This window comes from Falco naumanni, chromosome 10, assembly GCF_017639655.2.
Source record: "Falco naumanni isolate bFalNau1 chromosome 10, bFalNau1.pat, whole genome shotgun sequence".
Taxonomy (NCBI): Eukaryota; Metazoa; Chordata; class Aves; order Falconiformes; family Falconidae; genus Falco; species Falco naumanni.
Window position 1 is genome coordinate 12,103,919 of NC_054063.1, and position 26,054 is coordinate 12,129,972.

Consider the following 26,054-nt stretch of genomic DNA (forward strand, 5'->3'; position numbering starts at 1 on the left):
TATGCAATTAGGCCCTTTATTTGTTATATATTTGCAGGTGGGTAGGTCTTTAATCAAGTCTTGAGCGTGATGGGTAATATCTGCTGTCAGAGACCAGTCATAATGCCACTTACATCCTTGGCAAAACTCCCACAGACTGTAGTGGGAGCAAGACTGGCCCTTAATGCTGCAGGGAATCCCACTGGCTGTGGTTCAGAAAACCTTCCGAGAAGGTTTTGTAATATCTAATCAGAGTTTGACTAGTCCTCATTGAATGCTTGCAATGGGAAAATCGTAACCATACAAAAGTCACTGCTCTCTGACAGCAAGCAATAATAAAGAGACGATGAGCTATATAACAGGGTTCTGCTGTGTGTCATGGAAAGATTGTGTTTGTCTTTCCTGGCTGAGAAAAAACTAGGTAAAATGGCCTCTGAAGTCAGTGGGAATTTTGATAAAAACAAGGTCTGTGGGGTTTGGCTCTAATAATGCATGGTTTACAGAGTAAACAAGGGACACATCTTTTCTGGATTATAAAATGTGCTTTGGTACATCTTGCTCTTTCCTTTTAACAGATTTTTTTTTCTTTTCTTGGATCAGCCTTGGTTGGAAGAACAATATTAGTGTTTAACTCCAGATAGGAATATTAAGTAGGCTTTATCTAGAATAAAAAAAATAGTCTCGCTTTCATGAATTTACTGTGTTTTGCTATGGGTATGATTTCAGTTTTAGACCATGCTGTCACTAATAACATGAATGTCTCAGTTACTATGGTAAAGGCCAGAATTAGTTGGTTTTTTATGAGTGCTCTGCCAAGCAGTATTCTGAATTCTAGAAGACATTACTGTTCTGTGGTTCTCTTAGTATTTTAAACTGACGCAATTTACTGTAGAGGAGACTATTTCTGAGGTTCTTGTTTACCTGTGTGCAATAGGTGATCTAGTAATTTATTTATCTATCTGGATTGTTGGAATTGAGACACCTTAGAGTTATGCAGCCTGTATTTGAATTTATAGACTATTTATCATGGTATGTAGTTTTATACCAGGGCTAATTCTATCCATCCAATTACTAAAAAGCAGACTGAATTCTTGGAAGTGTTATTGGGTATTTTTTTTAGTTTTCTGGAAGTACATTTTGTGTTTAACTTCTTACTTTTAGAATAAGATAGCAATCTCAGTGCATTCTTTAGGATAGATATAAAATAGTTAAAATTCTATAAGTTCCCAAAAACTGGAAGGGGAGGGGCGTAAGTTAAGGGAGATATTGTTCGCTGTGCTTAACACCATATTGCTTAAAATTATATGTCTTTGAAATGAATTTTGTGTGTTTTGGAAGCAAGCAGGCTAACAGAGGTATGTAGTAGGGGTCATGTTAAATAGAATACTTCAGACTAAATATATTCATGTTATTACTTCTAGTGGTGCTTAAATAGAGCTTCCATTAGTGTTTCTGAGACCTCTCTGACAGTAACCAAAGTACCAGCTACATGTTAAATTTTGCTCTCAAACAGTATCAGTGGGTTGGTGTTAATTTGGATGGAATTATAGAGGTAGAAGCAAGAGGCCTCTGAAAATAAGCAGATGTACAGTAGTTCTGCTTATGACATAGGAACAATGCTTGTGATTTTAGTGAGCTGTTCCTCAGGCCTAGCTATTTCTAGATTCCCTCATGTTTTTATTTTTGCACTATTTCTGTGCCTCCCCCACCCCACCCCTGTTACTGAGCAAAGGTTTTCCTAGAAGTCTTCCAGAGTTTCTAACTAAAACCTGTAATAATTCTACAGGATTACATCTGAAAATGCATGGCACCTAGACAATGCAATAATAAATACAATAGCATAAGATGTTGGCAAGCATTTGTTGATATTGCATCATTTCTTATTTTGAAGCTTTACCTGGATGCAGTTGGTTTGTGATGGAAAGCTAAGGTATCAATCTGCTACAGTTAACTATTTCTTTTTGTCTTACTTGAAACACTATTGATTCATTTATGTAATTACCAGTAAATGTGGGAGAAATTGAGGAACTCTTGAGCCTGGAAGTAGCCTAGACATGTCTTGTAAAATATATTAAGAATGATTATTTTTGCATTAATGCGAATAGTCGCTAATAACATGATGTATGTTTAAAGAGGGCTTTGGCTTTATAATGCCAAGTGAAGTACACTTAGCTCTTTAATAGCACTTTCAAGTTGCATGCTTTTAATGTTGACAGCTATATTTAGTACATTTGATATTCCATAGGGTGTTCTTAGAAGAAATGAACACATCTGATGGAACAAACCCATTCTCCATGTTCAGTTAGCAACAATACTGCTCAGTGGAGGTTAGAACAGATAGGTTCTTAGATATTAGTGTGAATGTGTGTATCGGTGCTTAGGGACAACAGATCATTCTATTTAACTTTGAACTACCTGACTTTTACCAGTAGCTGTCCTTTAATATTAATAGAACATTCCATTTTGCCTTTGTATATTTCAAAAAAGATAAAGAATTTCAGTCTTTAACTTGGAACTCATTTCACTAGACTAATGTATGTACCAGCTGTTTAATTGTTCTAGCAGATAAGTTCCTGAGAATGTGGCTTATATCTATTCAGGTAATTCATATTTTAGTGTAGGTATTATAATTTCAGAAATGTATGCAGCTAATCAGATAAACAAGGACTTGGGAAAATCATGTTGGCTCTTGGCAGGCATATCTTTGGAAATCACCTGTGCTCTTAATTGTTCTTAATTTCAGAGCACTGTTTCCACTAAATAAGCTTAAATCCAACAAAATAAGTAATTCATATCTATTTAGAATCGCATGTCTACAGTGACATTTATCAGAACTCTAAACTTTTTTTTGTGTGGCATTGTTCATTCTTGGAAGCTCAGTTTCAGATTTTGGACCACTTTGGTCTGTCTGAAATGCGCAGAGTTGGCCGACACAATGATTTAATACCCTGAGGATTACTCACGGTTACACAGTAAGTTCCTTTGCTCTCTGAAGTAGGGATACAGTTCTTGTGGGCTGCTGCAAGTTCATAGTTTTGCCTGGCAGCTTGCAACGCAGCCCTCCTTGGATTCTCTGCAGGCTGTGCTCTGCAGTTCTGAGGCTCCCGAAGCTATGCTTCAAGGTTTAGGTCACTCTGAATGCTCCCTTGCCTTTCCATTAGTCCAGTGTCTCTATGAAAGCATTGCATCCTAAATTAACCACTTTTATTTAAAATCTGTTTGGTGCAAAGACAAACCTTTACTCTGCTTCACTTCAGCAAGGCTCAATGTAATGATTTTGGCATTTATAGTTAAAGTTAACATACAAAAATAAGTTGCAAAGAATCTGAAATTGTGTTTGACTATTTCCAGTAAGTTTCATTAGTATTCTTTTTTTTGGTATAATGCACAGCTTGGGAAGGTGATAAGCAGTGGGCTTTAATCCAGTTTTCTTGTAGTCACCCTATATTCTGTAAGCAACCAGATCAGTTCTAGAGAAACCTTTCACTGCCTGTCCTTGGTGTGCTAAATTTGGCTTCTGTACAATGCAAATGTAATCCTAATTACTTGTGATGCCTCATGTTTATTATCCTCTAGCTAACTGGAGGTGGCAGTAGCACCTATGAGGAATGATATCTAAGAGTGTGTTGGCATCCTAAATCAAAAGTAGTACTCTATAATTTAGTTTATAACTGTGGACTGGATTAACCAACTGTGTGCATGCCCTTTGAGTCAAGAAAACTGTACAGTAGCTCTGAACTGAACTGTTTAGCACATTTTCTTTAGCCTTGCCTTGATTCAGCTTAACCTCACTGACCTGAGCTACTCATGCAAGCTCTAAGGTGTGCTAGTAGTGTCTTCTCATGTGGCAAAGCTTATGTAGAGTTATGTGTCATCTTTATTTTCCTTGTGCTTGATCATGTTGAGTCTAGGTTATTTGTTTCAGTGTTACTTGGCAGTCCTTATATTTTCATGACTTGGGGGAGCAGTATTTTATGTTTCAGATGATGTAGGGTCACTTCATTAGTTTTTATCCTTGAAGAAGCAAAGAAGGCATCATCTTCTGAAGAAGATTCTGGTTTGGGACAGGCATCTGTTCTATGATTCCAGTGTCAGATTCACCCTTCTGAAGTTCTGGGATCTTGTTACTCTTTGCAGTTTCAGTAATCAAATATGTATTGTGCTTTCAGGATGTACTTAGGCCATTGATTTTGGGGGTATAGAGTGACAAGATCACAACCAACACTTATACAGTGTTTGTACAAATTGTTGAAGCCATCTCAGCAGAGGTAGCCTGGTTCTCTTCTTAGTGCTTGGTTCTGTTCCAGGCAGTCACCATTAAGCTGTTACTATCTTGAGTGGGCGGGGAGCAAAGAAGTTGAAAATACAAGAACTGGACTGTGCTTGATGGTGACTGGGACCATTCTCTCCTATGTTAATGTCAATGGTCATTAAATATCCCAGCGGGCAAAATATCAAACACTACAAATCAAAAAAACTCATTGAAAATATTTATTGTCATCCTCATCCTGTCAGGTAATTTTATCTGCTCTATGTTCTCACTCACATTTTCTCTGCACGCGTGCACATGCGCTCGCTCGCACTCTCTCTCTCTCTCTCTCGATCTTCATGCTTTGGATGAAAACAGAGCTTGGATGTAGAAAAAATAAGCAACAGATTAGGGAAGAGCAATTCCTCCTACCCCAGTTTATTTTATTTTTTTTAATGAAACATATTGCAATTAGATATTAGAGGAAAAAATTACTTTTGAAATAAAAGATGCTGAACTCATTAGACTTATGTCCAGATAGGCCAAATCACTATTGTCTTACTTCAAGAATGAGGTTTTTAGTACAAGTTCCTTTTCTCTGATTTCCTTTATTTAATGAGATGTTACCTTAAGCTAAAAATCCAACTGCCACAATTTTTGTCTGACTTCCATATATTGTTCAATTTAAGAGAATGGAGAATGTTACAGTAGTTGTCTCTGCGATGTAGCAGTTCAGATATGGAGGCCCTTTTCTGTAAGCACAGTCTATGTGTTGCCCAACTTTTCTGGAAAAATATAAATGCTGTAAAGTGAATAATTCAAACCAGATTTGCATGTTAATCTGTTTTTAAATGAGTTTTCTCATGTCATAGATCTATGCATAATTCTCTGGAGGTTTCAAGCAAGACTGAACTGGGTCAGATTGGCTTGTATATTTTCTCTAAATAGGATGGAAATAAAATCTAGTAGTGGATTGGTTATATTAATCATATGACTGCTAAATTGGAGCCATTATTGGGCTCTTGAAGGCCTGTAAAGTAATTTATAGATTTCTGTAGAATCAGCCATGTCAGTGTACCCACTCAAAGACATTTATGTACACAGTATTTTAAGACCTTCACATCCTCTCTTCCATTATGAAAAGTACATAGTATTCATATTAATGTACTTGGAGAAAAGTGGAAAAATACATCTAAAAAAATTATAATGTAAAGGTATGCAATTGAGAACCTGGAATTTCTTTATGCCTAAACTTTATTTTTCTTCATTGCTTAGAGTAATATACCTGAACACATACATTTTCAGTTTTAACTATATTTAATAAAAATGTTATATGTAAAAGATTTTACTTGATTGGTGATCCTTACCCTTGGACTTTGCTGATTAGCGGGAAGCCTTGGCTGCTACTTTGAAGGAAGTAGCATATATCATAGTTAATGTGTGGTTACTGCTTTTTTGAAAAGGTGAATTGGATGTTTCTCCTACTGTGAGGGCTGATGCAAAGGCGTGTTAGCTAGTCCCCACACAGGTACTGTCTTAAGCACTTTGGAGAAATCCTCCTCCTCTTTGCTGTTTCTTACCACTATCAACTCAGTAGAGCTCAAGGTCTGTGCCTCTATCAGTTGCTAAGATAGATGTTGAACAACATCTGCTTTTGTCTAATTTAAAGCATGGGATATCTGGGGGGATTGCTCCACAGTTCCTGAAATTGTGCATGCAGAGAAGTTTCTAAGCCTTAATATTCCACATCAGTGTAAATTATTTAAATCTGTCATCTTGACAGCTGAGCAGCTTCTATCTGTCTTTGAAATTTAATCAAAAGGGATTGGGTAAAACTGAATTGAAGGTTTATTTATGTGATCATGAGTTAACTTTCAGGGATGTTAAGGCTGTATTTTCCTTGGCAAAAGGAACACTTCATCTAAGAAACTTCACTGCTTCACTTTTGTGTTTTGAGTCATTGCAGTGTGATTAACACAATGCTCAGTTAAGTGCTGCATAGGTACATCTTTCTTTTCTGTTTATGACAGAATAATGGTTAATTATTACCTATCAAAAAGATGAATACTTCTTCATTAAATTAAATAAAACATTTTTTTAAATGTACTATTTCTCCTTGTGAATAAATTTATCAAAACAAATGTGTATTTGCAGCTTCCTGAAACTTCTGTTTTCTTGCTGGATTTTTGTTTTTAAAAGTGGAACATAATTCTTTCAGGAAGGCAAAAAGCAAAGCCATGCATCTGTTTTCCATCCTCTATTGCTAGGTTCTTGAGAGCTGCATAGCAGATTTTCCTCTAATGGAATGAAAAAGATCAAACTGTGCTAGCATGCAGTGCTACAGTCCAACAGCTTCTACCAGCTCAAATCTTTTTAGCTACTTTTTATTAAGTAGCCCCATTGCCCTTGCAGCACATGTCTATCAAAACTGCCTACTACTCTTCAGACACATGCAGTTTTTCTTTCTTTAGTACAGTGATGTGTCCACATGGGTGGACATTAGTGTATATGTAACCTGTAAGAAAAAATGATGGATGTAAATTGCTTTAAAATGGTCATGATAAATATGCTAATTTTTAAATATTGCCTCTCTTAAAATCCCACCTGGAGTCCTGATCTATTTTAAATGCTGAAGAATGAAATGAAAGTTCTGTCATTGTAGACAGGCTTGATTACTTGTGCATTCTGTATAAAAAAACCCAAGCCTCCCAATGAGCAAACCACATGTGCTGGAGTTATCATGGAATGCAAGATACTGATCTAGAGTTGAACTCCAAAATTTGGGGACAATTGGATCTAGACTCCACCTCCTCTCCCTCCAAATCTTATAAATCACCCCCTTTCTCTCAATTGTGTTGAATTTAGTGAATATAAATAGTCATTGTCTATCTGAAATCTCTCAAGTGTAAGTGAAGAAGCTTTTAAATTTATTTGTCAGAGCCTGGGCTTTAATTTAAGTCTATATTGATGACCTGGTTTGTATGAGGTTTGGTTTCTTTTTTTGAACCTGCATCAAACAAAGTGCCCTGTGTTCACCTCCAAGCGCACACTGCTTCGGTTCACAAAAGGTAGATGTGCCAGATGAAGGAATTTCTGCCCTGAAGCATGTTAGCTCTAAAGAGGCGTGAGCAGTTGCACAGAACAATTGCAGCATGACCAATAGGCATTGCATCTGGAGTGTGTTGTGGAGCAGATGTGGTTTTCAGGTTTCTTTTTTTTTCTTTGGTAGAGGTGTTCTGTTTTGAACAGAGGAGGAGGAGAAGGAAACTGGGACAATGGTTTGCACTATATGTCTATATTCTCTGTAATGAGGAGGTTGAATGGGAGATAGCAGTAGGTGAATAACATGAAATAAAATTTAAAAAGATTAGAAAGGCATGAGTAGATTAGGGAAACAAAGTGTGAGCATAGAAGAGGAAATACAGGGTTGAATCTTGGGATCTTTGGCCTTCTTTTTTCTCTTTATATAGTTGAATTCTGTACATTGTGTATAAGTTAGCCACATGACGTGTGAGAAATAATGGGTGACAAAACAAACACTGTCCTTCCTCAGTCAGAATGAGAGCAGGGATGAACAGTGTCAGAATAAGGTTGCTAAGTGTATAAGAGAGTGAGAAGAGAGGGGTGCAAAATCTTTTGCATGCGAGCCAATAGATGTGTTTAGAGGTATGAACCTAAAACCATCTGACAGTCAATGTTTTTGGTTTCAGGTTGTTCTAACAACAGTATTGGCTGAAGTGTGAGAAGACTGTGTTGTTATCTTAGCTGTTACCTAAATATGTTCCTAAATCTTTTGTATATATCATAAAGGATTTTAATCAGAATAACTGTAACAGTTATGTATCTGAGACCTGTGATTATTTCTCCATAAACTGCTAGAAGTGTGATGCTAAAGTTAGTACACCTTTGTACTTTATTTTAATTTAGCATTGTGTTGATGTTATTTAGAAAAATGAGGCTTTTGATGGGATTTCTGGGGCCAATGCACAGAAACACCTGTTATCTGACTAGTTTGTGAAATTAGGGACTGAGGACTTGTAATTGATAGCATAGTCTCTATGCTTACTTCTTACCAATACAAATAAGATGGAAGGATCATGATCAACATGGACATGTTATCAATTACAGCTACTTTATAATCAACTATTATTTGATCATGTATGTGTACGTCTCCATGGGGATTAGTATGTATATATATTTATATGGGTGATTTTAAAGCCATGTTGTGTATGTCTTGCATTTCTGTTAGGTTATGCTTCACTGACAGGATCTGAAGAATGATAAAGCAGTGAATTGAATCCACAAGCAGACTGAAGTGGTCCATCCATGAAGTGCTACTTTGGCAGAGGAGATTCAATCTGCTTTTGCTTCTGCTCTATTGCTTTCGATTAGCAGTTGTGTGGCAAACAATGTTGTGATCATCAATAAGCCAGAATGATCTGTGATCCAAATAACTTTTTTTTTTCTAACCTGAATCATTTTAGTGATGGGTTTGTACTGTGACCCCACAGACAGCTGTATTGGCAGCATTTTAAGGAGTAACAGCTCTGCACACATGGGAACAAGAAGGTAAAGAAACTTTCCAGCTTGCTTTGCTGCTGTTGCAGTGTACCATGAAATGCTTTTCTGATGGTGTGTTATCCCTGTTACAATCTCAGCAGTGGCTGCGATATAAGTGGTTCTTTCCTCTTTTCACTTGTCAGCTTTTTACTCCTATTATACCCGTCAGTGGTAAGAGTTGCTTTGTGCCTTCTCAGATATCTGTGGCGACAATCTAAGCAGGATTAATTAAATTATTTGGCTTAAAAGCAACCCAGAAAGACATACAGCAAAGTGTTTTGTATATGTTTTGTTGTTTCATATGACAGAACTTGCTAAGGTATGGCCACAAGCACTTGAATTATCATGGCCTATATGTAGGTCTTTACTACATTCATAGCTCATAAAGGAACACCAAGGTTAGTTTATTGTTTAAAAAGTATTTGTGGCATATAGTACTCAAAGCAGATGGATTTACACAAGATTTAGGAATGAAGGTTGAGATGAGTAACTTGGCCACAGAGCAATTCAGGTTTTCATAGTTAGCATTTACTTATGTCTCATGTGCTACAAGGACCCACATTACAAAACAGAAGACTTCATATGTCCTGCAAGAGGGTTTCTCACCATCTCTGCTTTTAACTGTCTGGGACTGGCATAAAGGAAAACATAGCCTGTTTTACAACAGGGCTAACTGTTGTAAAGTATGCTTCTTTAATTATTGTACAAAATCATATGCCTACAGAATATAATTATTTTTTAAAATTTTTATAAGGTAGAGTGGTATAGCAACATTAAAACAGACAGTTTTAATCCAAACATTAATTATACATAAATATTTAATTGTACAGGAAGTAAAACCTAGGTAGTATGGCAGATTTTTTCATGCATCATCCTTTACCAAAGCATGATCACCTACCATGAAACACTAGGGCACACCCAATCTCTTTGTACATATCTGTGTTCAGAAAACAAAGCATGTTGAAGCACATCAGTGACTCTGCACAGCACAATTAAAAGTATAGTACTGATACTTTCATCCTCAGAGGCCTCTCTGCCCTGAAATTACTGGGAAGGTCAGGGTCTAAGATGAGGTAATGTGAGTGATCTTGTTCTGTAAATGGATTTTTAACTACTTCTTTTGAGCTAGTGAATTTGAAGTCTTAAAACATGGAATGAAAATGAGCTCTTCAACCTCAGCCTCTTCTGAAAAGGTAACCTGTAGTTTATTTCTTAGAAAAGTAATGACCAAGGTTGAAAGATACAAAGCTGTTTTCTACTGTTCCCTCCCCACCATCTCTTTCTTCCTCCTGCCCCGGTTAATGTCCATCTCCCTTCTCAAGCTGAAGTTTGCAGTAACTTAGTTCTGTATTTCAGCACCTTTGCTTTGTCTGTCATAAGATTAGGGGTGAGGCCACGGTAGTTCTAAGTGATGAGAGACAATGCTGAAACAGAATAATGCATCGCTCCTGATACCATTCATCTTTTTCAGCGTAATATCAGAGTTTCTACTTGCTACAGGGAGCACTGTGAAGAAGAATGAGTTTACATTATTTTCTGAGACCCACAGAAAACCTGAGGGAAGCTACTGTATATTCTGCATCAGTCACTTCAGGCTAAAGACCATGCTTTCCTTCTGTGGTCTTGCTGAGAGAATCTAGGTGGGCAAGCTGTGTACAAATTTTCAGTTGTCAGGGAAATGGCTGATGCATTTGCATAGAGTAATGAAGTTAAGTCTTTGCTGTGCACCAACAACATATATTCTGTTTCTCCATGTGCACAGAGGACACTGGCGATAAGGCAGAAAAGTTTGTTCAGACCTCACCTGCATGTCAACAGTAGAATTTGGGTTTGGTTTTGACTGGTTGTAGTTCAGAAGAGTAAGTAGACAGCTGGAGAAGCTGTAACTCCAACAGCATAATTGAGTAGTTTTGACTTCCCAAATTTAACACAACATAGAAATTCAATAATGGCAAGAAACTGAGGGTAAGCAAAAGCAGTTCATCAAAATTTGTTCATCAAAGTTGTCCACTTGTTCAGGCCACGTATTTAATCTTTCTGTGGAAGTATTATCTAGAAATCACTTTTGATACATGTTGGGTGGTTTATTGCTCAGTTTGAAGTCCTAAAAATGGAATCCTTGAAGAGATAATAAACTAATCACTTAAAATTAATCCCAAGAAAACCAGAGTACCATTGGTGGAAAGCAATTTAGCTGAGGACAAATATTATCTCATGTAAGCTTAAAATACTTAAAACTATTTCAGAACTTGTCTTTGTAGGGCTGAAAGAAGACCTTGCAAAGAAAATTATTTAATGCACTGTATTTATGCAATAACAAGTTACTGTCACAGTTCTGTTGACATCACTGATGGTGCTGAATCCCAAAGACAAGATGAGGACAAAAATGTAGAGATTTTTTTGGCAGAAACACAGAAAAACAAAGTTTATGATAGGAAAAATCTGTTGGACAGCTTAAAATTGTTAAAATTGGTAAGAGCCTGTTAGATTCGTAAGAGTAAATAAAATGGAAAATGAGCTAATGACTATTCTTTGACTACAGGAATTCAAGTAGGTAGCACTCACTGTACTTTATTTGGCGGTATCTGTGGAATGACTCATTTGGCCAGAAGTTTAAAAGTAATGATTAGAAAATAAGGAAAGAGGTGTGTAGAAAACTAAGCTCTTCGTGATTTCTCTTGAATTATGTTGCAGCCTACTCAGTCTTTAGGATAATCTTTTCAAAGGGCTTGTTATTTTGAGCATCCCCTCAATGGCAGCTGTTTGTTTCACAGCACAGAAAAATGTTGCAGTTTTTCTATGAGTCATTACCCAGGAAAGTGTAATATACTATATGTTGCTAAAGAAGGTTGGAGCAAAGAGATGAACACTGGTTATTTTGAAGAAATCCAATGTCCTTATGTGGGGCTAGTTGAAAGAATGGACTAGATTTTTACAGAAGCTTTTAAATAAGAATTCAAAATGCTCATCAATTTCCAAAAGATGTTTGTTTCCTTTGCTGACCTAGTACCTGTAAGGAACATATGTCTCTTTTAATCATGGGACTAAAGCTAAAGTCCCTGATCATCCTTCCTGGAATTCTCTCAAGTTTAATGTTTAAATGTATCCTTTTATTTTTTTAAAGATACCATCTCACAGGATATCCACTTTATTGCTTTGTTTTTCAGCAGCCCTGTAGGTAATGATGTGGTATGCTAGATACCTGTTTTATTTTCAGTAGAGTCTAGGTGAGTAGGTTCATAAAAAAGATGGTTTTACAGCCTTGCCAGAAATATTAACTCTGACTGAAGGTACTGTGAGGTCTATGCTAACTAGAACTGTTTAAACGCTGTGTAGGCTGTGTGCTAGAGATGCCAAGGGTCAGTGCTAGGTAAGGTGTGCTACAAAAGTATCCTATGTTCTGTGTAGAACTGTAATGGTGGTTGGCCTGGGAAAGAGGATTATGCTTGCCTGCACCTTTGCTTTAGGTTTTTCTATTTCTCTCTTAAGGCAGCAGGCTGATTTATTTCTTACCTGTTTGAAGATAGGGGGGGAAAAAGAATTAAATTTTTAAAAGAAAGAGCCAAACTATAGTAGAGGGCATGTGCTGTCTTTTAAGCTCATCTTAATTTCACCTTTCTGACTTTATTTGTTCAGAAAAACAGATGTTAATACATGTTTGGTCTAATGTGTACATTAATGGGTTCCCCGTCACGATTAGTGTACACTTCCCATTTTTTATTACTCGTATCACATGCCATCTTCAGGCTCACAACATACACAGCCTCTCTTGTCCTTGTGGGTTTTTTTATCATTTCACCTGAAAAAGCCACAGATATCAGAAGGTGTTTTTTTTAATAATAATTATTGTTGTTCAGGTATAAAGCTTTGGCTTTGTCAGGTGCAAACATGAAAATTTTCCTGCAAAGAGAGCTGTAACTAAGGCACGAAGAGTTCGCTGACTCAGGGGAGTGTCAGACAGGAGCCCGAGGATGACAATTTTTTTATATACATGCATGGTCAGACTATGATAGAAGCAGAGGTGTGCAGCCAGCCTTGCAGGTACCCTTGCAAGGGTTCATTTGTATGGAAGGTCGAGCCATACTTCTGCTCTGGGGAGCTAGTGCATATGCTCCTCGCTGGAGAAGGAGGAGTGCTCCTTCTTACAGATAGGTTGCAAAGGAGGAGCATAAGGAGGGGAGGTAAGCACTGGAATCCTTACAGTATTAACGAGTGAAATGAGTTCCCTGGAAATCAGGCTTTGTTTTTTTTCCTTGTTGTCAGAGAGATTAGCTTGTCTAATTTCTACCATTCTTGGCCACCAGTGTAAATTTTTAAGCTGTAGCGATCTTGGTGGGACCTTCCTTACCACAAATAGTTTTGACTGGGGACATACAAGAAATTACAATGTTGATGAGATCAGAGGAGTACAAGAGTGAGTGTGATGCAGAAGTTAATGGTTAGAGTCAGAACCTTCAAGAGTCTACCAGCTACACTCCTAGGGCTGTTTGGTGTCTTACCCGATGGTTACCTAAACACATAGGAGGGCCCTTACATCTCTTGTGCTCCTGGAGCAGGCCCTTGAATCTGGATCCAATGTGGTTTAGGAAGGAGCAGAGGCTCTGTGTTGCCTTGCTTTGATAAGATCAGGGTAATTGAAAGCATCCTTGGGAAAACAGGCACCAGGGAGCTGTAGATGCCTCAGGGTTGGGTGGCAATTTTGATGGAATTTTTGAGATAGCAATTTTGGGCTTAGCTGCAATTCTGCCTAAATGTCTTACTGGAGCTGGTCCTGAATTCTGTAGTATGCTGTCAGTTTTAACATGGTTTTGAATTAGATTTAAATAACATATCAGAAATTCACCTTTCCAGATAGAACCCTTTCTTAAAAATGGAGATTCCTAACCTTTCATACTGACTGTAGCTTGCTCCTAAAGTGGAAAGATATATATGAAGTTCCAATCATTTTGACATGTGTAAGGGGTTAAGTCATTCTTGAACAGTTTATCGCTCATCAATTGTAATTAAATATGTTTATATTAAATTATGTGCTGTAATTAATGTAAAATCTTTTAGCCTGTGCTGTTATTAGAACCAGATGCTGAAGTATCAACAATATTTCAACATGACTGTGCTGCCTTGCCAGCTGTCTAACTGTAATTACTTTAATCTCAGCTTGTTATCTAATTATCACCTTTGTAAAGGGAAAAGTACTCTCTAATGCGTACTGATTGTTTCAGATGATGATGAAGAGCGTGAAACAGCTGTCAGATATCTTAGCCCTGCTTATCTGGATTAGAAAACTTATTGGGAGGCCTACTTTGCTTCAAGCCTTCCTGACAGAAAATGGGACAGTGGGAAAGAGGTGGTTTTTTTCACCTTGTTTACCCTGGAAATGCGATTCCACTAATCAGTGGAGACAATAGAAATGGATGAAACAAGGTAAACAATTGCTGTTCCCAGGAAAAAATAACAAGGCAATGATACAGCACAAGGAGTGAATGATGTATGAATTGTGTAGTGGACTATGTATTTGTCTTTTTAAAACTTTTTTTCATTGCAATGCTGGAGAATTACTCAATTTAGTTACATGGGTTGTGCTGAGATGTGGTGACAGAGTTTATGTAATCAATGAGTTTTATATAACACACCTATATAGGTAACCTCTTCCTTGAGAATCTTGAATGTTTTAAGCACTGAACACATTTCACAAAGAATTGTATGATTTGCAGGTCTCTTTGGAGACATTGGAGTCATTTTACAGAGCACTTGACTATTGTGTAGCTTTTAAGGGCAAGACATGAACTCTGAATCTAAATAAAATTCAGCAAAAAAAATTATGGTAGAATACTAAGGTAAAAATTTTAGTATATTACTTGATTAATTTAAGAAAGGGTGATTTCTGTCTTAAAATTCTGATTATTTTTTCTCCTTTCTGTTTGGCTCTCCCCCACCTCCAAACAGTGCTAACAGTGAAGCTAGTTCAAAACTTTTCTTGAAACTATCTGGATTTTTAAAATGGAAATATTTTGTTTGGTGACAGTAATATAATAGGTAAGAAATAAAGCAATTTTATAATCATGTCTTCATAGCAGTTGGAGCATTTAAAAATGGAGCTTTAGTAAGGCTTCTTGTGATTGCAGCATATCATTGTTAATGCTGGCATTGTTTGAAAGTTGCTGAAGTATGTGAAAGTAGATGTGTCTTCTCTTTCCCTGGCAGACTTACCATAGCAATTTGTCACTCTATTAACTGTAATTAGTATAAAAATACATATATTTAAGGGCAGTGGACATGGGTTTTGTGTGCTTTCTCTGTTTGATATCAGGACATAACTTAGTAAATACAAAGAAGATAATTTTCTGCTATTGATTTAAAACACTGTGTGCCTCTTCAGGGACAAGGGACAAGCTGCAGTGAGGCAGTGAAACATTGTTTAGGAGCTGCTGAGTACCTTCAACTTTTATGAAGGCTCAGTGGCACGAGGAACGGTTTTGAACTTGTGTACAGGGGCTGTAGGAGGAGTAGCTAGGTTTCAAGATGTGCTTTATGGGCCAAAAGTTTTAACAGCTCTTTTCTCCTCTTCCACCTCAGGTTATCCTTATAGCTCTAGCCCAGCTTGTACATAAAACATGGTTCAGTCCAGCAGGTTTCAGTGCTTGTCTTCCTAATTGGATAAAACTAGACTATAGCATGGGGCTCTCATCTCTTATTTTCCTAGCAAAATAACCAGTCTTTGGCTCACCACAGCACTGCACAATCTCTTGATTTCTCTTAAAAGGTTAAGAAATTAAGTCCTGGCAGGGTTGAAAGGATCCAGAACAGAAGCAGACTGAGGCAGCAGAGTTGTGCTGAACGGCTGTCTTAGCTGGCAGGAGAGGAACCTGCTGCTAGGACTTCAGGGCAGTTTTTTTCTTTTGTGCATGCATAATAATGAGCCCGTTCGAATGAGTAAACATGTATCCGACTATAGATACAATTTCCATGTTGTGCATATTAGCATTAAATGCTCAAATTGGGCACACTCCTTAACACCTAACTTTTTTGAAAATCAAACCCTTAAAGCAGAAATGTCTATAGCACTTCATCTGAGGATGTCAGGGTATGTTTTAAAGGAGAGTTAGTGATGCTTTCAGTGAAGACTCATCCAAAGTACAGTTCTGTTAACTTGATGGCAGATGCAGAAATGGAGCAGAATCCAGTACTGTCCATTGTCAGTTCTCCTAAATACACTAGTATAATAATAATGAATTTGGTTTTGATTTGGCTTTTTCAGGTTTCATGATTTAATGTAAAGCAGATTTATTGTAGGAAATATTCTTGATCCTTAGATATATTTTTGGGAAATCAATGTAAGATTATCTGCAAGTGTTGCAAGGAGTTCTTTTTTTGTCTTTGACAAAGAAGAATACTTTGGCAAATCTTAAGATGGCCATCTGATGAAGATACTATAAAATAAATACTATTTTAAAACTACTTTTGATTGACACTGTCTTCTCTCTGAAAATTATTTAAGATTAAGTCTGTGGTATGCAAAAAGTAGAAAATGGTCCTTTGTTGTCTTTAGTATAAACACTTCTTGTATGGGAACTATATTGACCCATTAAACTATAATGGCTTCTTCGTTTTATCAGGTCAATGAACCATGAACTAAAGAGTCTTCTAAATAGGCCCTGACAAGACTGCTACTTCTGTAAGGAGTCATTACTATATTTCATGTTAGTGACTTGCTAACAACAAATTTCCAAGGAAGTGGTCTGATATAGCTGCAAGTGCAAGGCTTGGTGACAAAAATAAAAATTCAAATGACCAGTACTGAAAAATGATAAGGTGAGAGACTGAGTGAAATAAAGATTGAGGTGGGCTGCTCTTATGCTGGATTTATTACCTCACCTGGCAAATGGGTTTAAAATATGGATCTACACAGAATCTTAATTCTCACTGTTTTTTCATGTGGTGGTTTATAGAAAATGTCTTTAGTAGCTATAATATGTAGCAGATTATTGGGTTTTGATTTTTAAAAACAATGAAAATACCTCTCTTTAAAAAGGTGTTAATTGCAGAACAATTTCTTGAAAAGTCTATGAAGTCTATTGTTTTAAGTGTTGAGGTATAAATACTATAGATAATGTATTTTCCCTGTGCTCAAGTGTAAATGTTGAGGTTTCTTTTTCAGAGAACAAGTGTACATGCTTTCATTAAATTGTTTTATTATGCTGAAATAGGAAACAGGTTAATAGTTTCATGTGTGTATGTATATATGCATACTAAATGCGTATGTATATACACACACATGTACACACTATATATGTTTGACACTGTATTGATTGTGTGCAACTGTAGAGCTGTAGGTGAAATTGGGATGCTTTTGAAGTTAGTGGGAACACTGACTTCACTGTATACAGGATTTCATTGTGTCTGTGAGGGGTCTTCAGTCCCTCACTTCAGCTGTTTATGCTAGTCTGGGACAAAGAAGCTTGAAAGTTCTATAACTTATTTGCTGTCTTCAAATCAAATATTGGAACACTAAAAATAGATTATATGACAAAGAAAAGTGTTTTCCTCAGTTCATAAAGCTTTTTTTTACTTCTGTTAGCTCTTAGGATTAAAGGCTAAGCTGTTGAGAATGAAGATGTTTACTAATCACAGGGAAATAATTTCAAAGGTCTGTGGATGAAGGCTTCTGGTAGTTAAGAGTGTCATCCTTTGTAAAGACTAGGATCAACAGAGGAATGTGCAACTCAGGGATGATACTGCAGATATGATTGGAAGGGTTTAGGCTGCAGTAACCAGATTCAGTCCACACTCAACTGAAGGAAAAAGACCCTTGCTGCTTTCAGAGAGTCTGATTGGTCTGAGCCAGGACGGATGTGGGAAAGGAATGTGTCAGCTTTCAGAGAACAGAAAGATAGATGCTGGTGTATAAGTGTCAGTGAAGAAACGGAGGGCCTTCCTTGTCTGTTAGTCAGCCAGGTAGTCTGGTCTGCTTGGCACTATAGGTTATGGCAAAAGGTAGAGAAACCTAATTTTTTGGTTCAGAAATACAATATAGCATTGATTCAGTTTGCTTTGCTAGTGGTACAGAAGCTGCTTTTTTCAACTTTTGCATAAGTTTCCATAAAAGTTGGGGGTGGAGTTGGTCAATTTTTTTCTTTGAAATACTTATAAAAGTGTAGGTGTTGATCAAGTCAATGTTGTAAATACCCGATGTTGCCTTGTAGGGAACAGTCTAAAAGCAAGAATTTAGTTGCATGCCTTGCATGGCAGACTAATAATAGTGCTGCATTTCCAGCTAGTGAATGATGGTCTGGATTATTTTTCTGTAATTCAAATAAAATATTACAATTTCCTTTAATAACGGGATTTTGGTTAGAAGTACCTCATTGAACGTTGCTGTCTGTAGCACATAGATCTGCACAAGTGGTGAAGAGCTGGTGCAGCAGGGCTTGGAAGTAAGGCTGTCAGCTTAATACATTGTGTGAAAATTGGGGCCGAAGGTCACCAATCTCCTGGTACACAAATCTCCCTCTGAGAATCTCATTTCATTCAGACTATCAGTTAGATTAGAAATACCCTAATTATCCCACTGAAATTAAATTACTTTATGTAAGGGTGATATAATGAACAACCATAAAGAAGCTATACAACCAATCATCCTATTAGTCACAGCAAGACTAGACTATACACTAAATGGCTCTGGTTTGATTATTGCGGGCTGGTCTGTGCCACATAAACTGGGGGGTGGGGGGGGGGGGGTGGGGCGGGAAAGGGAAGGACCTAAGGGAAGATTAGTTCTGATTTCTATTTTACTGGAAAAAAGAAACCCTACATTTTAATTCACAGTGTGTGTCTTCTAGGTGAAAAAGGTGTAAGGTTTACTGTCAGAGCAGGCATAGAGTATTAGGCTTCGTGAATTATGAAAAGGTGATCAGGATCTTTCTTTGGGCATAATAAATTATGTGGCTGCAGAGAGCAGAAGGAGAGCTGTAGTAATGCAGGTAGGCTGTCCCAGCACCTCAGCTAGCAAACTTTGTCACAGGGTCATTCTTTTTCTGGATACATTGAAATCACGTGCAGTCATCACTGCTGGAGGAAGGTGAGGGCTTAGCTGATCTTGAACTTGAAAGAGTAGAATACTTCAATGGCTGGAGAAGGTCAACTGGTAAAAGTGGGCTGAAAAGACTGTATCTTTAATTTTTATTTAGTCCAGGACTGAAAAAAAATTCTGTTTTAACAGGGGTTGCATTATGCTGGCAGACCTGGTCAGCGCATTGACCCATCCTGGTTGTGTTTTTCTGTCAGAAAAGACACTACTGTGATGAGTTGTGATTTTCACTTAAGGTAGAAGTTTCTCTAGAGAGATTAAAAGGTGCAGAGAGAGTTCAAACCAGCTGCTTGTCTCTGGTTGACTTTCTCAATCAGAATTTGGGAATTGTTTTCTGAGTAACTGCTTTGAAGAACCAAGAGATGCTACTGAATAAGGACAGACAACTAATTTGAAGGGGCAGAAGATCTTCAGAGACCTCCTTAGTCTAGATTTGATTATGTTAATTGTTATACTTCAGACACTACTTAACATAAAAGAATAATTAATGTTTTATCACTTAAAATCCTAAAAATCTTAATGAAATGGGTACTATGAGCTGCTAACATCCCAAAACTAGGTATTTATAGATGGAATTAATTCAAGTGTAAATGTCAAATGACTCTTTTAAAACATGGACATGAAAGAAACATAGGTATAGAGAAGTAACCTAGGAAACAGAAGAAAAGCAGGGATGTCTTACTACTTTGATCTTCTTGCACCCTGCCTTTATTTGGCTTAATTTTGGGCTATGCCACAGGGCAGTGCTGCTTTGCTGAAGTTCAGTCCTGCTACAGATGCAGACTGGGTGTTGAAAGTATTATGCATTTTTCTAAATTTGGCTTCAAATTATGTTTCATAAAACCTTTATAGTCCACAATATGATGTTCTATAAAGGAAGATGCTGACTTCATGTTCTATTTTCTTCTATTAATATTCTTATGTCGTCACGCAATAGTATAAAACATGTTATTAGGCAGTGCTGGCCCATGTAGTATTTCTCTGAGTTTTCTATCTTGTCTTCTATAGTTCACAGTAAAAACTAATTCAAGTGTTCTGTGTGTTATTCAGAATTTATCTTTTAATAGTTATAAAATAGAAACATGTTTTGGAAAAGCAGCAAACCATTTGAATACTCTAAATATCACATTAAAATATTTCTTTAAAAGAAAAAAGTGTTATAGAATTTTGTTCCATTAAATATTTGATTGCTAGATACCTTATTTGAATGTGAACAGAATGAAAGTGTGAAATATATGATTTCTGGAACTGCAAAGCATAAATTGTGATGAGCAACATATCTTGGCTGGTGACAGACATTCTAGTTTTTCAACTCAGTAGGTAATCTGTACCTTTTTAGATTAGAAACTAAAATCACTTTTCTTGCAGACAGTGCATAAGAAATAAGTATTTGGATATCGTGGCATTTCGGGAGAGGTGGGAGTGAAGGAAGAACATTTTCAATGAAAAGAGTAAAATAAAAAAAATTAAAGTAAATCAGTGTTGATGCCAGGGGACAGTAATTCAGAACTCTACTTGTGCATGATCTTTGAAGGACTATTAAGGCTGCTGTAACTGACGATATGTGACTTCTATTGAAATCTGAGGATAGTTAGGAAAAACAACGCTGCACAGAATTTTTTGATGTAACTTTGTTGCATTGGAGTTTTCAATTTAAGAAAATTAACTTGGCTGGAACTCATATGCAGAACTTTAATCATGTGTCTCAAGGAAGCAGTTTCTCCGATTACTTTGAGCACAAACTTCCATTTTTGCTATATTAACTTCATATTCTCTAATTTTTGTGTGTGATTAGGAGAGGGGTGGATGAGAAATTAGTGCTTAGCCAGCTGGTGATTGGCAATACCCTTAAATGGTAGTGCTTTTGAAACTAAAATAGCACTGACAACAAAGAATGTAAATTGGGTTGTGGTTTGTTTTTTTTTTTTTAAATGATCACTGTGGAGTTGCACAGTCAGCAGCCTGTTCTGTGAAGGCATAGAGAGATCCTGTGGAATAACCTTGATCTAGTAGTTTAACAGCTGGAAATAGCCACCAGGTTTGTCAAGGATCCTTGGTAAATATTATAATCATTGAAATTGATCCCCTGCTCTGGAAGTAAGTGTTGTATACTTGTTGTGTAAGTGTTGTACAACACTATACAGTGTTCAGCATTTTTTGTGATTTATAACTCATATAATTTTCTTTATGCCTGGATATCTCAAAGCCATTGTACAGACACCTTGGACCCCCAATACAAGCCAGCTTGTAAGTTAAGTTGACATACTATTTACTGAGAGTGATCAAAGTCCTTTTAAGAGCTCAGGCTTTTTAAAAAAAATGCTTTTCCCCATTTGTGTGAAATTTCCTATAACAGTTTATTTCATGTAGTTGCCCTTTATGACCCTTTGGAGAAATGGGGTGGGGTAAAGTGCCTGGAACAGTGTGCACTACACCTGTGTGCAATTTATCACAGTGTGGCAAAGCCAGATCAAGACAACAGAGTACAGTAATTAAATGGATATCTGATAAGTAACAGCTAGGTAGATGGGATTTTTAGAAAACCAGGATTATTTAATGGTGCAGCCTTAACCTTTCATGAATGCCTGTGTCTGTGATTTTAGCATTAAAAAAAAAGTTACATCCTGTAAATACTTACAGGAGATGCATTAGTCTAGCAAGTAATTATGTTGAACTCTCTAGAACTCTTCACAATAAGAAAGTCTGTGCAACTCCAAGTTAAGTTGTTAGCGTCGATTATGTCAGAAATTAAATACTGTAAATGCAAAACTCAAAGCTGAGATTTTAAGCTTAGGTTGGACATACATCCAGAGTGGGATCATACTCTTCTGCAGATTGGTATGGTTTAGAGATGCACATCTCTCTGCAGGGGTGGGTCTCATAGCTGTTACCTTGAGAGAAGGTAATGGACTGAACAGGTTCTGCCGGGTTGCTTCTCTCAGCGTATTCACAGTAATAGAAAGAAAATGCAGTATAGGCAAACAGACTGGGATGCTGTGCAATGTTCTCAGTTCACACTGTAAAACTTATACTAGACCAAACCCAGTTACACTTAAAAAAAATCTGAGACGGATGTGTGAAAAGTTCTACCTTTCAAACTGGCACTTTGGTTATCAAATTTTAGACAAATCAAAACTTCATATTTGTGCTTATGTTGGTGTTTAGGATGGCTTGTCTTGATGCCTTCAGACTTTTCATAGGATTAAATCATATCATCTCTCCTATGCAGATCATTATTGAAGAGAATAGGTTGTATTTAAACAAAATTGTATCAAGGTGTAATTGTTCCTGTATATCTGTGACAATGTGTCTTGCTTGCAGTGTAGTGGGAACATGAGTTCCTTTATACTTCAGCATCCAAGCAGAGATTTCAGTTTAATTTGTGTGCTAGAAGCTTTTGATTGTGAAGCAGAACAGTTATATTTCTCAGTCTGCTTTTCTAGACCTAAGCATTTTATGTAGTTTCTTGCTTTGTATTCTGGCTGTGGTTTGTTTCAGAACGGTTTTTAAGTTTTAGGTTTCTGACTTTTTTTTTGAGAGAAAGCTCTTAATCTGTTTTTCAGAGTCGCATTTGCTGAAAGAATTCTCCTGATCACAGAGCTTTTTTGGTAGACAGATAACATACATACTGTTATGGAGCTCAATGTGCGTTGAGGTAGAGGTGGTTCTCTTTTTCATGGTTAACCCAATTCATAGTTAGCCCTGGTATGATTTGAGAAAGACGTTTGGTTTTGGAGCTGAAGAGTGTTGATTCTGGGGCTAGTATTTTACGTGTTATTTTTCCTCAGAGCTGCTTTGCAGGAATAGTAGAAAAGGAAATATGGATCAATCCAAATCTGAAGACTTCGATTTACAGAAAGTGAACATAAAATTCACATAGATGTTATGTATAAATACAATAAGTTGTAACAGAGAAAAGCATCCCCAAAATATTTTCATGTGACTGAATATGTAAATATATTCGATAGAAATAATATAACTGATACTAATATGCAGAAGAAAATTTGACAGTGCTAAATATTAAAAAACCTCAAAATGTCCATTTTTGCATCATCACAATTTGCCTTCTATTAATTAGAGGCTATTCCAAAATCTTGCTTTTTTTTAATTTGTCATGTCATTTCCATGTCAAATAACTCAAGTTAGTTTATCAGTATTGGGCAAGTCTGTCAAATCTGGGATAGGATATTTTAAATCCTTGAAAATAAGAAAATAGTATCATCTTGGATTTCAGCAAAAACATTTTTTTTACAGTTAAGGCAAGATGTTTGCTTCTAATGGCAAGAATTATTCTTTCTTCTCTCCTTCCTCCTCTTCTCAAACCCTTACATGATTTATACTGAGCTTCAGGAACAATCACCTCTTGTTTCTGCTGCTAGGATCAGTTTGTGATAGAAGTAGATCAGGAAAAGGGGCACTTTGTTGGCATAATATAAGAACTTCAAAAAAAATCGGAAGACAAGGAAGCAGAGAAAGTATTAACACAGTGGGTAGTAAAACTCTAAAATTGTCGCAAAAAGTTGCAGAGAAACAGTATCCACACATCGAAAGAGGGAGTAGACAAGTTGATGGGTAACAGGTCTATAAACAGATACTGAAAGGTTTAAGTAAGGATGTGTCCTAGGAATATGCCAAGACAACAGTTTTGGATACTGGGAGGAAAGGAAAGGAAAAACAGGGAAACAAACCACAAAAAATGATAGAGTTTGCTTGCTCTTATGAAATAACATTTTTCCCTTTGTTGGAGACAGGATGCCTGCCAGGATGGATCATTTATCTGACCTGGCAGAACATTGTACATCTTCAGAAAAGAAGAAATGGTATAATGTTAAACATTTATTTAAGCCTTGTCTTTGCTCTTTGATGACTGGCACTGTCAGAGTAAGCACTTCCTCCTTCGGTCCTTTTGCACTTCAGGGGCAGGAGAGATGATGAAGCAGCTTCCTTGGTTTATGCACATGTATTTTAACTTTCCCTCCTAATGAGAGCAGGAGAACCTCCAGAGAACATGGAAACTGATCTTGTTTTATCTGGGCTTTCTGGAGTAAACCTAAAGTGATGAACATGCCCTAGCTTTGCAAAAAGAAGAGGAGTGGTAGCTACGTGAAGTTTATTACGCCCCATCAAGTCTGCCAAGTTTAATCTGCCATTACAGAGAGAAAGCTGGCTGTGAAATGGTTAGGATTGACTGACAACATTTAACTAACCACTGAGAATGATTTTGCCTTTGTAGTACAATTCATGTCTTTCCATCATGTCCTTGTGTATAGTGTTTTCAAATGAATTTAATTGAGTGAAGAACACTAGCTTTACAGATGTGCTTTCCTCTGTAATACTGGAGCTGCTTTTCACCTGGATTTGTCACTAGTGTTCAAAACAACTGTCCCAGATTTGCACTTAGCTGCAGTTAGTTAAAGCACTGGGGCTTGTTGGGGGAAGTTGAATTTTTGTTTTGTTTTGCTCCGGGTTTTTTTGTTTGTGTGGTGGTGTTTCAATCCTGAGCAAAAGTTTTGGGCTTTATTTTGTGATTACCCAAGAATATTTATTTCTGGTTAGCTAAATGGGAGTCAGTGCCCTTGTTTTCATTTGTGAGTTCTTAGAATAGATACTGATTCAATTTCTAGTCTCTTTGGCACTGCTCAGTAGTGAAGGTAAAAGCAAAAGGCATAACATCTTTTTTGGTAAAAACTCCTTTTGCTGATATTTGTGAAGGTGTTGCTCTTCGCATATAGGAAGATGTCTGATGCATACCTGTAGCATGACATGAAAAATTGAGATTGTGAAGTCTCCTGCTAGAAGCAAAAATTGATCCTCGTTTCAGGAGAAACAAACTTCTTATTTTCCGCTTCCTGGTCTATTTATATTTAGCTCAACAGCTTTAGATTGTGAAGTGCAGCGTCAATGGGAAGAAAAGTAGAAGACACTTTTGCAAAGTACATAGAAAGTTAGGTGATAAATGTGTGGAAATTACTGCTATTACTGTATTACTGCACTGTCATGTGTTGTTATATTCTTTATGTGCTCAAAAGAAAGTGACGACTCCTTTTCCCTCCAGTCTCTACATGTTGGCATTTGCTTGCCTTTGATTTCATTCCTGATGCTAATTTTGTACTGAAGCTGAGGTGACCTTTACATGTACCACTTTTCCAGGTGTTGCCTACTAACTTGCACCCACTCAATAAACATTATTTGCATTTCTAATGAGGTAAAGCACTAGGGACTAACTTCTGTTACTTTTTCTACAGAGCTTTGCGTTGAAAATTATGGTCATCTGAAAGGAAATATATTTGTTGGAAACTTCTGAAATACATAGTCAACTTTAAAAATCCCCCTGGAATTGGCTAGTAAAAGGAGGAGGCAACTGGCTTCTGGACTTGGAGTCCAAGGCAATGACCTGAGATTGCTTCTCTGTTTACACCACCGTTGACACAGATAATTTCCACCATTTTTATGGTGATTCTCTGCACTTACAGTAGTGCATATAAGAAAGACTTTTTAATATACCTTGCAAACATGAAGGCGTTTTACCTGGAGGACAAGCTTGCTACTCTCGTCGGCTACGCGAGTAAGACACAATCATTGTCATAATCCATGAATGTAAGAGCATCTGCATCAGAATTCTTGCTGTTGGGAAAGGGCTTCTTCCTAAAAATGTTAGCCAAAATAATAATTAAAAATCAGAAAAGAAATTTAGCTTTAGGGTAAGTGGGACAAGTTGGCATTCACTGATGTACAGGGACAAGTTGTCACTGTGGTATGGGCCAACATGGCCATCTTTGTGTGCTCTGTCTAGCATGCAATGTGCTGATAACATTTGTAGTCTTAACTGGGCGGTGAAATGTAGAAGTTGTATTAATAACCGAACACTCAGACATCCTGCTTTTGATCTTAACAGTTTTAGTAAAATGTTTAAGTACATTTGTTACATTGGTGGTGGTGATGTCATTGTTAAAAGGCCCCTAGCTGCCTGCATTTTCTGTGAACAGAACTGCTCACTTCAGCTGCTGAAAGATGGTGCAGGTCAAAGGAAGAACCACAGAGATTGCCATTGTAATTACAAGTGTGGGCATCTGCACAGAACTTGAGAAGCCTCAGTCCGCAGGTCAGAGTGCCAAAATGTTCTTTGTGTCCTACTCACAGATTTGATTTGGCACATGTTTAGTTCCTTTTAAGTGTATACTT